This window comes from Chiloscyllium plagiosum, unplaced genomic scaffold (genome assembly GCF_037043375.1).
Source record: "Chiloscyllium plagiosum isolate Xiang-an unplaced genomic scaffold, Cpla_swu_hap1 HiC_scaffold_7, whole genome shotgun sequence".
Lineage (NCBI taxonomy): Eukaryota > Metazoa > Chordata > Chondrichthyes > Orectolobiformes > Hemiscylliidae > Chiloscyllium > Chiloscyllium plagiosum.
In genome coordinates, this window is record NW_028270145.1 from 55852742 (window position 1) to 55865821 (window position 13080).

General features: G+C 43.6%; 1 protein-coding gene across 6 annotated transcripts in view; it reads left to right on the forward strand.

The window, feature by feature from the left end:
- Positions 1-13080, forward strand: part of myo3b (myosin IIIB) — a 581719-nt gene that overhangs the window by 67361 nt on the left and 501278 nt on the right. The gene's annotated exons all lie outside the window — the stretch shown is intronic.

The window sequence follows — 13080 nt, forward strand, 5'->3', positions numbered from 1 at the left end:
CAGCCTGGTGGCACTGCTGCCTCACAGTGCCAGAGACCTGGGTTCAATTCCCGTCTCAGGTGACTCTCTGTGTGGAGTTTGCACATTCTCCCTTTCCTCCGGGTGCTCCGGTTTCCTCCCACAATCCAAAAATGTGCAGGTTAGGTGAATTGGCCATGCTAAATTGCCCGTAGTGTTAGGTGAAGGGGTAAATGTAGGGGAATGGGTCTGGGTGGGTTACGCTTCGGCGGGTCGGTGTGGACTTGTTGGGCTGAAGGGCTTGTTTCCACACTCTAAGTAATCTAACCTAAACCCTTCCTATGCATATACCCATTTGGATGCCTTTTAAATATTGTAATTGTACCAGCCTCCAACATTTCCCCTGGCAGTTCATTTCATAAATTCATCACCCTCTGAGTGAAAATGTTGCCCCTTAGGTCCCTTTTAAATCTTTCCCTCTCACCTTAAACCTATGCCCTCTAGTTTTGGACTCCCATGCCCTGGGGAGAAGACCTTATCTTTTAACCCTATCTGTGCCCCTCATGCTTTTATAAATTTTTATAAGGTCACTCCTCAGCCTTCAACACTCCAGGGAAAATAACCCCAGCCTATTCAGCCTCTTCCTTGAGCTCAAATCTCCAACCTTGGAAAGTTTCACAATATTATCCCAATAACAGGCAAACCAGAATTGAATGCAGTATTCCAAAAGTAGCTTAACCAATGTCTTATACAGCCTCAATATGACCTCCCAACTCCTATACTCAAAGCACTTACCAATAAAGGCAAGCAGATTAAATGCCTTCTTCACTATCCTGTTTATGTGCGACTCCACTTTCAAGGAACTATGAACCTGCACTCCAAGGTCTCTTTGTTTAGCAACATTCTCCAGTACCTTACAGATCAGTACTTGGGACTATGATGTTGTGGCCATAATGGAGATGTGGGTTTCACAGGGGCAGGAATGGTTGCTAGATGTTCCAGGGTTTAGAACATTTAAAAAGAACAGGGAGGGTGGAAAAAGAGGAGGGGGTGTAGCATTGCTAATCAGAGAGTGCATCACAGCTATAGAAACAAAGGTTGTTGAGGAAGGTTTGTCTGAGTCAGTATGGGTGAAAGTTAGGAACAGCAAGGGAGCAGCCACCTCTTTGGGGGTTTTCTACAGATCCCCTAATAGCAGTAGGGAGATTGAAGAACTCAGAAGCCGGTAGATTTTGGAGAAATGCAGATGTAGCAGGGTTGTTGTTATGGGTGACTTCAACTTTCCCAATATTGACTGGAACCTCCTTAGTGCAGATGGTTTGGATGGAGCCGTTTTGTCAGATGTGTTCAAGAGGATTTCCTTACTCAGTATGTAGACAGGCCGACGAGGGGAGAGGCCATTTTGGATTTGGTGCTAGGCAATGCGCCAGGACAGATGTCAGATCTCATGGTGGGAGAACACTTTGATGACAGTGACCACAACTGCCTCACATTTAGCATAGCCTTGGAGAGGGAAAGGAGCAGTTACCAAGGGAAGATATTTAATTGGGGAAAAGGAAATTATGACGCTATCAAACAGGAGTTGGGAAATACAGATTGGGAGCAATTGTTCCACAGAAAGGGCACAACAGACAACGAGTGATGCACAAATTTGTTCCTCTGAGACAGGCAAGAAGGGGTAAGATTAAGAAGCCTTGGTTGATGAGAACAGAGGAACTTCTCGTCAAAAGGAGGAAGCAAGGATCTAGCACAGCTTTAGAGGATTACAGGCTTTCTAGAAAGGAGCTCAGAAATGAACTGAGGAGAGCCAAGAGGGGGCACAAAAAAGGCTTGGCAGGGAGGATTAGGGAGAACCCAAAGACATTTTACTCATATGTGAGGAATAAGAGAATAATCAGGTACAAGGTAGGGCCAGTTAGGGATAGCATAGGGAACTTGTGCGTGGAATCTGAGCAGATAGGGGAAGCTCTAAATGAATTTTTTCACTTCAGTTTTCGCTAAGGAAAGGGACCTTGTGAATGAGTACTTTGAGGAGCTGGGAAACAGGCTTGAACAGATCAAGATTGATGAGGTTGATGTGCAGGAAATTTTGGCAAACATTGTGATTGATAAGTCCCCAGGACCTGATCAGATTTATCCTAGGTTACTCTGGGAAGCAAGAAAGGAGGTTGCTAAGCCGCTGGTGAAGATCTTTGCTTCCTCTCTCTCCACGGGAGTTGTACTGGAGGATTAGAGGGAGGTGAATGTTGTTCCTCTTTTCAAGAAGGGGAATAGGGCAATCCATGGCAATTACAGACCAGTCAGTCTTTCTCTGTGGTCAGCAAGATTTTGGAATGAATTCTGAGGGATAGGATTTTTGACTATTTGGAAAAGCATAAGTGATTAAAGGCAGTCAGCGTGGCTTTGTGAGGGGCATGTCATGCCTCACAAATCTTATTGACTTCTTTGAGGAGGTGACAAGACAGGTCAATGAATTTCGAGCATTGGATGTGGTGTATATGGACCTCAGAAAGGCATTTGAGAAGGTTCCCCATGGTCAGCTCATTCATAAAGTCAGGAAGTATGGGATAAAGGGAGATTTGGCTGTCTGGATTCAGAATTGGTTGGCTGATAGAAGACAGAGAGTGGTTGTAGATGGAAAGTGTTCTGCCTGGAGGTCAGTGTTGAGTGGTGTCCTGCAGGGCTCTGTTCTTAGGCCTCTGATCTTTGTAGTTTTTATAATTGACTTAGATGAGGAGGTTGGGGGGGGGTGCTAGTTAGTAAATTTGCCGATGATACAGAGGTTGGAGGTATTGTTGATAGTATCGAGGGATATTGCAAGCTGCAGTGCGACATAGACAGGATGCAGAGCTGAGCTGAGAAATGGCAGATGGAGTTCAACCTGAATAAAAGTGAAGTGATGCATTTTGGAAGATTGAACTTGAATGCTAAATATAGGATTAAAGACAGTGTGGAGAAACAGAGGGATCTTGGTGTTCAGGGATCTTGGTGTTCAAGCGCATAGATCCCTCAAAGTGCTATGGTGTTTTGGCTTTCATTAACAGGGAATCGAGTTTAAAGCCACGAGGTTTTGCTGCAGCTCTACAAGTCCCTGGTGAGACCACACTTGGAATATTGTGTCCGGTTCTGGTCACCCTATTATAGGAAAGATATGGAGGCTTTGGAGAGGGTGCAAAGAAGGTTTACCATGATGCTGCCTGGACTGGATGGCTTGTCTTACAAAGAGAGGTTGACTAAGCTCGGACCTTTCTCGCTGCAGAGAAGGAAGAAGAGAGGTGACCTGATCAAAGTATACAAGGTATTGAGAGGCATGGATAGAGTCAATAGCCAGAGACTTTTCAAGATTGATTGGCACAAGGGGTCATAGTTTTAAGATATTAGGAGGAAGGTATAGTGGAGATGTCAGAGGTAGGTTCTTTACGCAGAGAGTTGTGAATGCATGGAATGCATTGCCAGCGGTGGTGGCGGAAGCAGAATCATTAGAGACATTTAAGTGATTGCTCGACATGCACGTGGACAGCAGTGAATTGAGGAGTGCGTAGGTTAGGTCATTTTATTTTAGATTAGGAATAATCCTCAGTACAACATCATGGGCTGAAGGGCCTGTTCTATGTTCTATATGTTTACCATTAAGTGTATAAGTCCTACCCTGATTTGCCTTTCCAAAATGAGGCATGGGGCTCTACAAAATGTGTGTTTTGTGGGAGGGGAGAGGGGTGGTAATAAAGACTGGGAGGCCAACACATTCCCCTGACTCGAACTCAACCCCTTCAAAATGGGAGTGAGGTGCATTGCTAACATGATCCATCATATTTAAGTAGTAATTAGGCTCAATTGATCTTGGTAAAAGTTTAATTGACGCCAATATTAACTTACCCACACCATAAAATTGTTGGAGTAGGCATGTAGGTGGGATTAGGCAGCCTAATTTGGGGACCTTTTGCACATCAACGCCAGTCCCTAGGAGATAAGAACCTCCTTGAATGGGATTTAAAACACAAACCTCCAGACTTCTTATCACCCCCCCTAAGGTCACCAAACCTCACTGTCTAATGCCTCTTATTTCCTTGGTACCAGCCCAACAAGTCAACATTGACCCTCTGAAGAATAATCCACCCAGTCCCATTTCCCTTTGAATAATGCACTAACACTATGGGCAATTTAGCATGGCCAATTCACCTGACCTGCACATCTTTGGTGCTGTGGGAGGAAACCGGAGCACCCGGAGGAAACCCACGCAGACACGGGGAGAATGTGCAAACTCCACACAGTCAGTCGCCTGAGTCAGGAATTGAACCCAGGTCTCTGGCGCTGTGAGGCAGCAGTGCTAACCACTGTGCCACCGTGCCGCCCATTTGTGTATCGATTCTGGCTAGCACTATCCTGGAATTTCTCCAATGGTTTTAATGATATTTTCCCTTGAAGATGTAAATTTCATGCAATTAAATGCGGGGCTTTGCATTTTTTTTTGACTAGGAGAAAGTCAGCACTGCAGATGCTGGAGACACAGAGTCAAAAAGTGTGGCACTGGAAAGGCACAGCAGGTCAGACAGCATCCGAGGAGCAGCAGAGTCAACATTTGAGGCATTACTTCTTCATCCTGATGCATGGCTTATGCCCGAAATGTCAACTCTGTTGCTCCCTGGATGCTGCCTCACCGTTTTTACTTCCCCCAATAATGCTGCATGCAGTTCAGGTGCAAACCTTACCTATCAATACTTGTTATTGTACCAAATAGTCGTGCAATCAGTTCTAAAGGACAGATTAGTATCTTCAAGATAGCCCTTTTGTTTTGCTACTTTAGAATGTTTGCTGTTTTAAGTTTGGGTTCTTGTCAGCTTCTGACCCAATTGCAACCTTAATTTAAACATTGGACAAAACAGCCAAATTCCAGCGGTGATGTGAGAATGACAGCCTTTGACATCATGGCTGCATTTGACTGAAATTACATTAAGGACCCCTAGCAAAACTGGCATCAATGGAAATAAGGGGCAAACTCTCCACTGGGTTGGAGTCATACCTGGCAGATAGGAAGTTGGTTGTGTTTATTGGAGGTCAGTCAGCTGAGCTTCAGGACATCTCTGCAGGGGTTCCTCAGGGTAGTCCCCCAGGTCCAAGCATCTTCAGCTGCTTTATCATGACCTTCCCTCTATTATAAGGTCAAAAGTGGGGATTTTGCCAATGATTGTGCAATGTTCAGCACCATTCGCTACTCCTCAGTTATTGAAGCAGGCCATTTTCAAATGCAGCAAAACCTGGGCAATATCCAGTCTTGGGCTGTCAAATGGCAAGTAACATTCATGCCACAGAAATGCCAAGCCATGACCATCTCCAATAAGAGACAATCTGACCACCACTCTTTGGCATTCAATGGTGCTACAATCACTGACTCCGTCACTATCAACATCCTGGGGGTTATCATTGACTAGAAACTCAACTGGACTCACTGTATAAATATTCTGGCTGCAAGAGCAGATCAGAAGCTAGGAATACTGCAGCGAGCAACTCACCTGACTCCCCAGAGCCTGTCCACCATCTACAAGGCATAAGTCAGGAGTGTGATGGAATACTCTCCAGTCCAGCTCAAATACAACTACAGAGGCATGAGGGACAAGCTGGACAGAATTGCCTGGGAGGGTGCAGAGCAGCAAAGACACTGGAACAGCAATGGCAGGAGTTTCTGGGAATAATTCAGGAGACACTGCAGAGATTCAGCCTTAGGAAAAAGAAGCATGGTATAGGGAGGACGAGGCAACTGTGGCTGACTAGAAAATTCAGGAATAGTATAAAAGCAAAACATAGAATGTGGCAAAGGGTAGTGGGAAGCCAGAGGATTGGGAAACTTACAAAGACCAACAGAGGGCAGCAAAAGAAGAAATAAGGAGGGAGGAGATTAAATATGAGGGTAACCTAGCCAGTAATGTAAAAGAAGATTATAAGAGTTTGTTTAGATATGTAAAGGGCAAAAGAGAGGCAAAAATGGACATTGGGCCACTGGAAAATGATGCTGGAGAGATAATAGTGGAAAACAAGGAAATAGCTGAGGAACTGAATATTACTTTGCGTCAGTCTTCACGGTGGAAGACACGAATAATATTCCAAAAATTTAAGAGAGCGAGGGGGCACTGCTGTGTATAGTGGCCATCACTAAGGAGAAGGTGTTAGAAAAACTGAAAAGTCTAAAAGTGAAAATATCACCTGGACCAGATGGACTACACCCCAGAGTTCTAAAGGAGGTAGTTGAAGAGATTGTGGAGGGGTTAGTGGTGATCTTTCATGAATCCCAAGAGTCAGGGAGAGTCTCAGTGGACTGGAAAATTGCTAACGTGACACCCCTGTTTAAGAAGGAAGTAAGGTAAAAGACAGAAACTTACAGGCTGATTAGTCTGACCTTGGTCGTGGGTAAGATGTTGGAGTCCAGTGTGAAGGATGGGATTTCTGAATACTTGGAAGTGTAGAGTAAAATAGGGCAAAGTCAGCATTATTTCATCAAGGGAAGGTCATCCTTGAAAAGTCTGCTAGAATTCTTTCAGGAAGTAACGAGCAGGTTAGACCAAGGACAGCCAATGGATGTTATCTGCCTGGATTTCAAAAAGACCTTCGACAAGGTGCTGTGCAGGAGGTTGTTGAGTAAGATAAGGGTCCAAGATGTTAGAGGCAAGGTGCTTGCATGGATAGAAGATTGACTGTCTAGCTGAAAGCAGAGAGTGGGGATTAAAGGGTCATTCTCAGGATGACAGCCGGTGTCAAATGGTGTTCCGCAAAGCTCAGTGTTGGGACCATAGCCTTACATCTCATACATTAATGATCTAGATGAAGAAATTGAGGGCATTCTGGCTAAGTTTGCAAATGATACGTTAGGTAGAGAAACAGATAGTGTTGAGGTGGCGGGGAGGCTGCAGAAGGATTTGGACAGGTTAGGAGAGTGGGCAAAGAAATTACAGAGTACAATGTGGGATAGTGTGAGGTCATGCATTTTGATAAGAAGAATAGAAGCATAGACTATTTTCTAAATGGGGAGAAAATTCAGAAGTCTGAATGTGCAAAGAGACTTGGGAGTTCTAGTCCAGGATTCTCTCAAGGTCGACTTGTAGGTTGAGTCAGTAGTTAGGAAGTCAAATGCAATGACAGCATTTATTTTGAGAGGACTTGAATATAAAAGCAGGGATGTAGCTCTGAGGCTCTATTAGGCTTTGGTCAGACCAATTAAGAAAATTGTACGCAGTTTTGGGCACCATATCTCAGGAATGATTTCAGGCCCTGGAGTGGGGTCAGTGAGGTTCACGAGAATGGTCCCAGGAATGAAAAGCTTAACATTTGAAGAATGCTTGAGGACTCTGGGTCTATACTGAATGGAGTTTAAAAGGATGAGGGGGATCTAATTGAAACATACAGAATACTGAATGGCCTCAACAGAGTGGACGTTGGGAAAATGTTTCCATTGGTAAGAGAGACTAGGACCTGAGGGCATAGTAAAGGAAGACCTTTTAGAATGGAGATAAGGAGAAACTTTTTTAGCCAGAGAGTGGTGAATCTATGGAAATCACTGCCATGGAAAGCTGTGGAGGCCAGGTAATTTGAGTATATTTAAGACAGAGATAGATAGGTTCTTGATTGTCAAGGGGATCAAGGGTTATCGGGAGAAAGCAAAAGAATGGGATTGAAAAACTAATCAACCATGATTGAGTGGCGGAACAGACTCAATGGGCTGAAAGACCTAATTTCTGCTCCTATGTACTATGTCCTAATAACATAACAGGAGCCTGACACCATCCAGGCCAAAGAATTCCACTTAATTGGCACCTCATCTACTCTCGCCATCATTAACACTCAGTAGCAGTAGTGTGTACTTTTAAGCAATGTACTGCAGAATTTTGCCAAAGATGCTTAGACAGCACTTTCCAAACCCATGACTACTTTCAGGCAGGTAGCAGATATATGGCAATACACTACCTGCAGGTTTCCCTGAAAGGTATTCACAGTCCTGACTTAGAAATATATTGTTGTTCCTTTATTGTTGCTGGGTCAAACCACTGTGGTATTTCCTCCCGACTAATATGGTGGATCTACCTACAGCACATGGACTGTAGTGATTCAAGAAGGTAGCTCTCCAGGGTAACTAGGGATGGACAAAAGTACTGGCCCAGCCAGTGACGCTCACATTATGTGAATGAATAAAAAAAACTTCATGCGCTGAGCAATAGAAGAATTTTTCAACATTGTTTGATTTGCCCCCCCTCTGAATTGAGAAGTAGATTATTGGAAGATAGACAAAGGGAAATAGCTATAAGCTTGATCTTTCTATTTATGACTTTGGCAGAAGTTAGAATTCACTGAATTCCATGCCAGCCATTAAACAACACGTCATTGACATATATATAATTGTTGGCCTCGTGTGTGTAAACTTTGTCACCAACGAACATCATATTACTGAGGAAAAGATGGGAAGAGACATCAGTGGGATCTTTAGGAGACCCTTGCTGTTCATATGGTTGTGGAAAGAGACTTTTCCAACAATGGATAGGTCATAGTGAAGCCAAGTAAGGAAAATCCCAAAGAGGGGAGGGAGGGAAATTTTTTTTGGTGGACACTTCCAACTGGAGGTGAGGGAAATGGTGGATTTTGATCCTTTGGATGTGGATGCAGATGGGGTGGAAACTGAGGACTGGTGGGACCCTAGCAGTGCTGTGGGAGGGAAGAGAAGGGTCAGGGCGGAAGTGCAGAAATGGTTGGCCACAGCTGGGAAGCCTGTCAACTATGGTGGTGGGGAATCCTCAGTTGAGGGAAAATGATGGATATTTCTGTGGCCTTTCTGCAGAAGATGGCATCAACAGAACAGATGCAACAGAGGTGGAGAAACTGAGGGAATGGAATAGAATATTTGCAGGAAGCGGGATGTGAGGATGTATAGTCCAAATCACAGTGGAAGTTAGTGGATTTGTAGAGGATGTCAGTGGCCAGCTCATCCCAAGAATGTTGGGAAGGGAACAGTGGGGTCAGACGGACCAGGTGAAGATGAGGTCAGGTGGAAATTGGAGAAGAAATTGATAATTTTTTCCAATTCTGGACAAGAGGGGGAAGTAGCACTGATGATGTCACTGATGCCCAAGAGAAAGAGTTTGGGGAGGAATCTGGAACAAGGAATGTTTCACGAACCCCACAGGAGATGGGTGTAACTGGGACCATGTCTGTAACCCTGACTACACCTTTAATTTTAAGAAAGTGACAGGAGCTAAAAGAGAAGTTGTTCAAAGTGAGGGTGAGCTCAGACAGGCGGAGGAAGGTGCTGGCGGTTCAGGCCTTTTTTCCAGGAAGAGGTGGAGAGCCCTGAGACCATCCCAATGGGGACTGGATGTATAAAAAGATTACACATCCATAGTGAAGAAGAGGCAGCTGGTGCTTGTAAGCAGGAATTCTGAAAGTGGTGTAAAGCATCAGAAGAAATGCAGATGTAAATGGGAAGGTAATGGAGAAGGGGAGGAGAAATTGAGTCGAGTTAGGAAAAGCTGCATTCTGTGTGGCAGGAGCAAGCAGAAACAATGGGTCTGTCCTGTTTGAGGATTTTTGGCAGAACTTGGATGAATGAAGTTGTGGGACTCTGAGCTCGGAGGCAATGAGGGGAGATCACCAGATAAAATGAAATTAGTGACCACCATAGGTATAGTAGCCTGAGGTTCAATGGTGACATGGGAGGTATCCAAGAGCTGGTGCTCAGCCTCTACAATGTAGAGGTTAGTTTTCCACAGGTTTGATTACAAAGTCAGGGTTGAATCTGAGAGCACATAGTACAGTCAGTTTGGGGAGACCTAAGTTCGAATGGGTGAAAAGGAGGGGTGGACAAATTAGGGCAACTTATGGCACGCCAGTGGTTCTTAATGAGCAAGCCGAGTGCAGGTAAAAAGCCAGATAGAGGGTCCAGGAGGATGGAGAGTGTTGGAGGTGGGTAAAGGGATCTTTGGGGTGAGGAGAGCACTCTTGTCCAAAAAAATGGGATGGGGGCATGCAATCACAACAAGTGTAACACTTGCCCATTTACTTCCTCCCTCCTTATTATCCAAGGCTCCAGACACACCTTCCAGGTGAAGGAACTATTTACCTGTACTGTAATCAATCTACTCTGCTGTATTTGCAGCTCACAATGTGGTCTCCTCGACATTAAGGAGATGGAACACAAACTTCGCAACTGCTTTGTGGAACACCTACGTTCTGTCACAAAAATTACCTCGAGTTACCGGTTGATGGAAGAAGTCTGCAATGTCATGTTCTGTCTGAAATTCATTGAGGGAGTGGCCTCAGACTGTTCAAACTAAGACTAGTGCTGAGTACAAAATGTTCAGCATCAGAGAGAGGAAGGTCAGAAGAGATAGTAAATACCTGACCAGCTGGGCTTAGCAAAAGGGATGGAGATAGAAGGAGGGGAAGGGGTGAAAGGTTTCAGAAGAGTGTGGGTACCTCTGAGTTATTGCAGTTTGCGTTCCTGGAAGGAGACGTTTGTTGTTAAAATGGAGAATGAAGTGGAACTGGCGGTAGGGCAGCTCTAAAAGAGCATGAAGTGGTGCTGATGGAGTAACGCTGAGAGTGTGCATATGGTGATGTAGAACACTGAGTGTTGATCTCGGGATGCAGTGAAAACAGTTGATAGAGAAGTGTTGTATATCACCAAGATACCTGTGATCCTGGGTGCATTCAAAACACAAAGCATTCAGTTGGAATATACATGGAGTGACACTGACCTGGAGGCATTCACTGAGGAATGCGCTATGGCTGTGGGAGTGAGTTTTGGCAAATGCCTCCTCAAACACTAGGAGTGACAACGAAAGTAATGAAGAAAACAAGGAAGTTTAGAGCAGAAATCCTATCAGAGACAGGAGCAGATCTAGTTCAGCTTCTCCAGCGGGATGTACTGTACATCAGATACATATTCTCTTCTGATCTGTTGTCAGTCTTTCGCAAGGACAGCTTCTTCGGGGACACTCAGGTCTGTTGCTCCACCACACCCAACACCTCCCCACAACCCCATGGCTTCTTTCCATGTAATCACAGAAGGTGTAACAGTTGCCCATTTACTTCCTCCTTCCTTATTATCCAAGGCTCCAGACACACCTTCCAGTTGAAATAGCTATTTACCCGAACTGCACTCAATCTACTATGCTGTAACTGCTGCTCACAATGTGGTGTCCTCGACATTAAGGAGATGAATCATAAACTGGGCAACTGCTTTATGGAACACCTACATACTGTCACAAAAATGAGCTCGAGCTACTGGTTGCCTGCCACTTCAACACACCATTGTGTTCCATAGCCAAAATCTCTATCTCGGGCCTGCTGCAGTGTTCCAGTGAAGCTCAATGTATACTGGAAGAACAGCATCTCATTTTCTGCTTGGAGATCCCATAGCCTTCAGGACTCAATATTTAGTTCAATAATTCTTGGATAAAGCAAAGAACTGTGGATGCTGGTGATCGGGTCTGGTAACTTTTCATCAGAAGGTTAACTCTACTTCTTCCCACAGGCGCTGCCATACCTGCTGATCTTCTCCAGTACTTTTTATCAGTTTTTCAATAATTTTAGGGCATGAGCGCCTTTTTCCATGTCCTTTACCCACCCTGGACCTTGTCATCACATTTCATCACAGCCAACAGATTTTCATGCACTATTGGTTCCCATTAGCAGCTTTTCTTTCTCCCAGGCACACCATTCTGCCCAACTGCTGTTTTCTCTCTCTCTCTCTCTCTCTCTCTCTCTGGGCTCCATTTTCATTATCATTTACTCCTCCAACCCTTCCCCCACCCCATAACACCACACCCACCCCATCTTCAACATATATATTGCCTTTCCCTAGCTCCAATCAGTTAACTGAAACTGAAATGTTTACTTTGTTTTCTTTCTACAGATGATCCCAGACCTGCTGAGTTCTCCATCAGTTTCTGTGTTTGTTGCATTTTATTAACTATTCTAGGTAGAAAGCAATTAGTTGTGATGTGTACAAGTATTTATCTTTCGAAGAACAAACTTTCGAAAAAAATCACTTCCATCTTTCAGCAATACTTTCATAAACCCTTGAATTTATTTACCACAGATATCACTTTCCCCGTATTTTTACACGGAATTCATTAATACCAATTTAGAAATGTGAAACCTCTGATACTTTGTGGGAAATACAATGGAATGTCTACTCTTGTTATAATAGTCACACTCATTTTATGCATCATATTGCTTATTTATTTGCAAACTTCTGTCTGAATTCATCAGTACCCTCAAGTTTAATGTGCAAGAAACAAAACTGAAATCACATGATGTACATAGGTGTTGAAGAATCATTAGCGAACTGAAATAACACAAATCTTTAAAAAATGAATTTAATTGGCTGATTGTTCCACTTGGCTTTCTACCATGGTCAGCCTGCTTGCATTTAAAAGAACAAAAATACGGTGCATTTGAAGATTATCATCAATCATCATTGCATTGAGTCTGCTTCCCCATTCAATAAGCTGTATGGCCTGCACCTGCTCCTACAACTGGGGGTCTCGAAGTTGAACATTGGATCATCCACCCAATAAGTAAATTTGGGTCAGTTTAACAGGACGTTTGTGTGTGTGAAGGAGTTATTATTTGAAGAGATAATTTTTCAAGCTGGATAATCTATTTTCCTTAGTTGTCTGTTCTTCTTTGGTCATGACTGAAATAGGAAACAAGTGCCATTCTCCCAAAGTTTGTATTATAATTAAGTGGAACAATTTTTCCTATAATTAACTTTTTTTTTCTTCATGGAAAACATCTTTCAAGTGATATCTTGAGAATAGAATTCTAGCATGGAAAGTTGAGTCTGTCTTTATTCAGTGGTACTTGTCTCAGTTATGTTAATCAGTGGTGATCATGCCAGCTTATCATTTTGAGTAATAAAGTTTGAATACAGTGCAAATTGTCAAATTAATTGTATAGCCCTGGTAACCTATTCTAATATTACCAAATGTCAGAGAATCATTTGACCTGTATTTTGCTGAGGCAGTTACATTGTATGATGCCATATTTGTTATATAGTGAGGACAATATGTAGTGTACATATCTAAATATTCTGTATTCAGATGAAAGAATTCATTAAATTTCTCCAAATCAACCAGT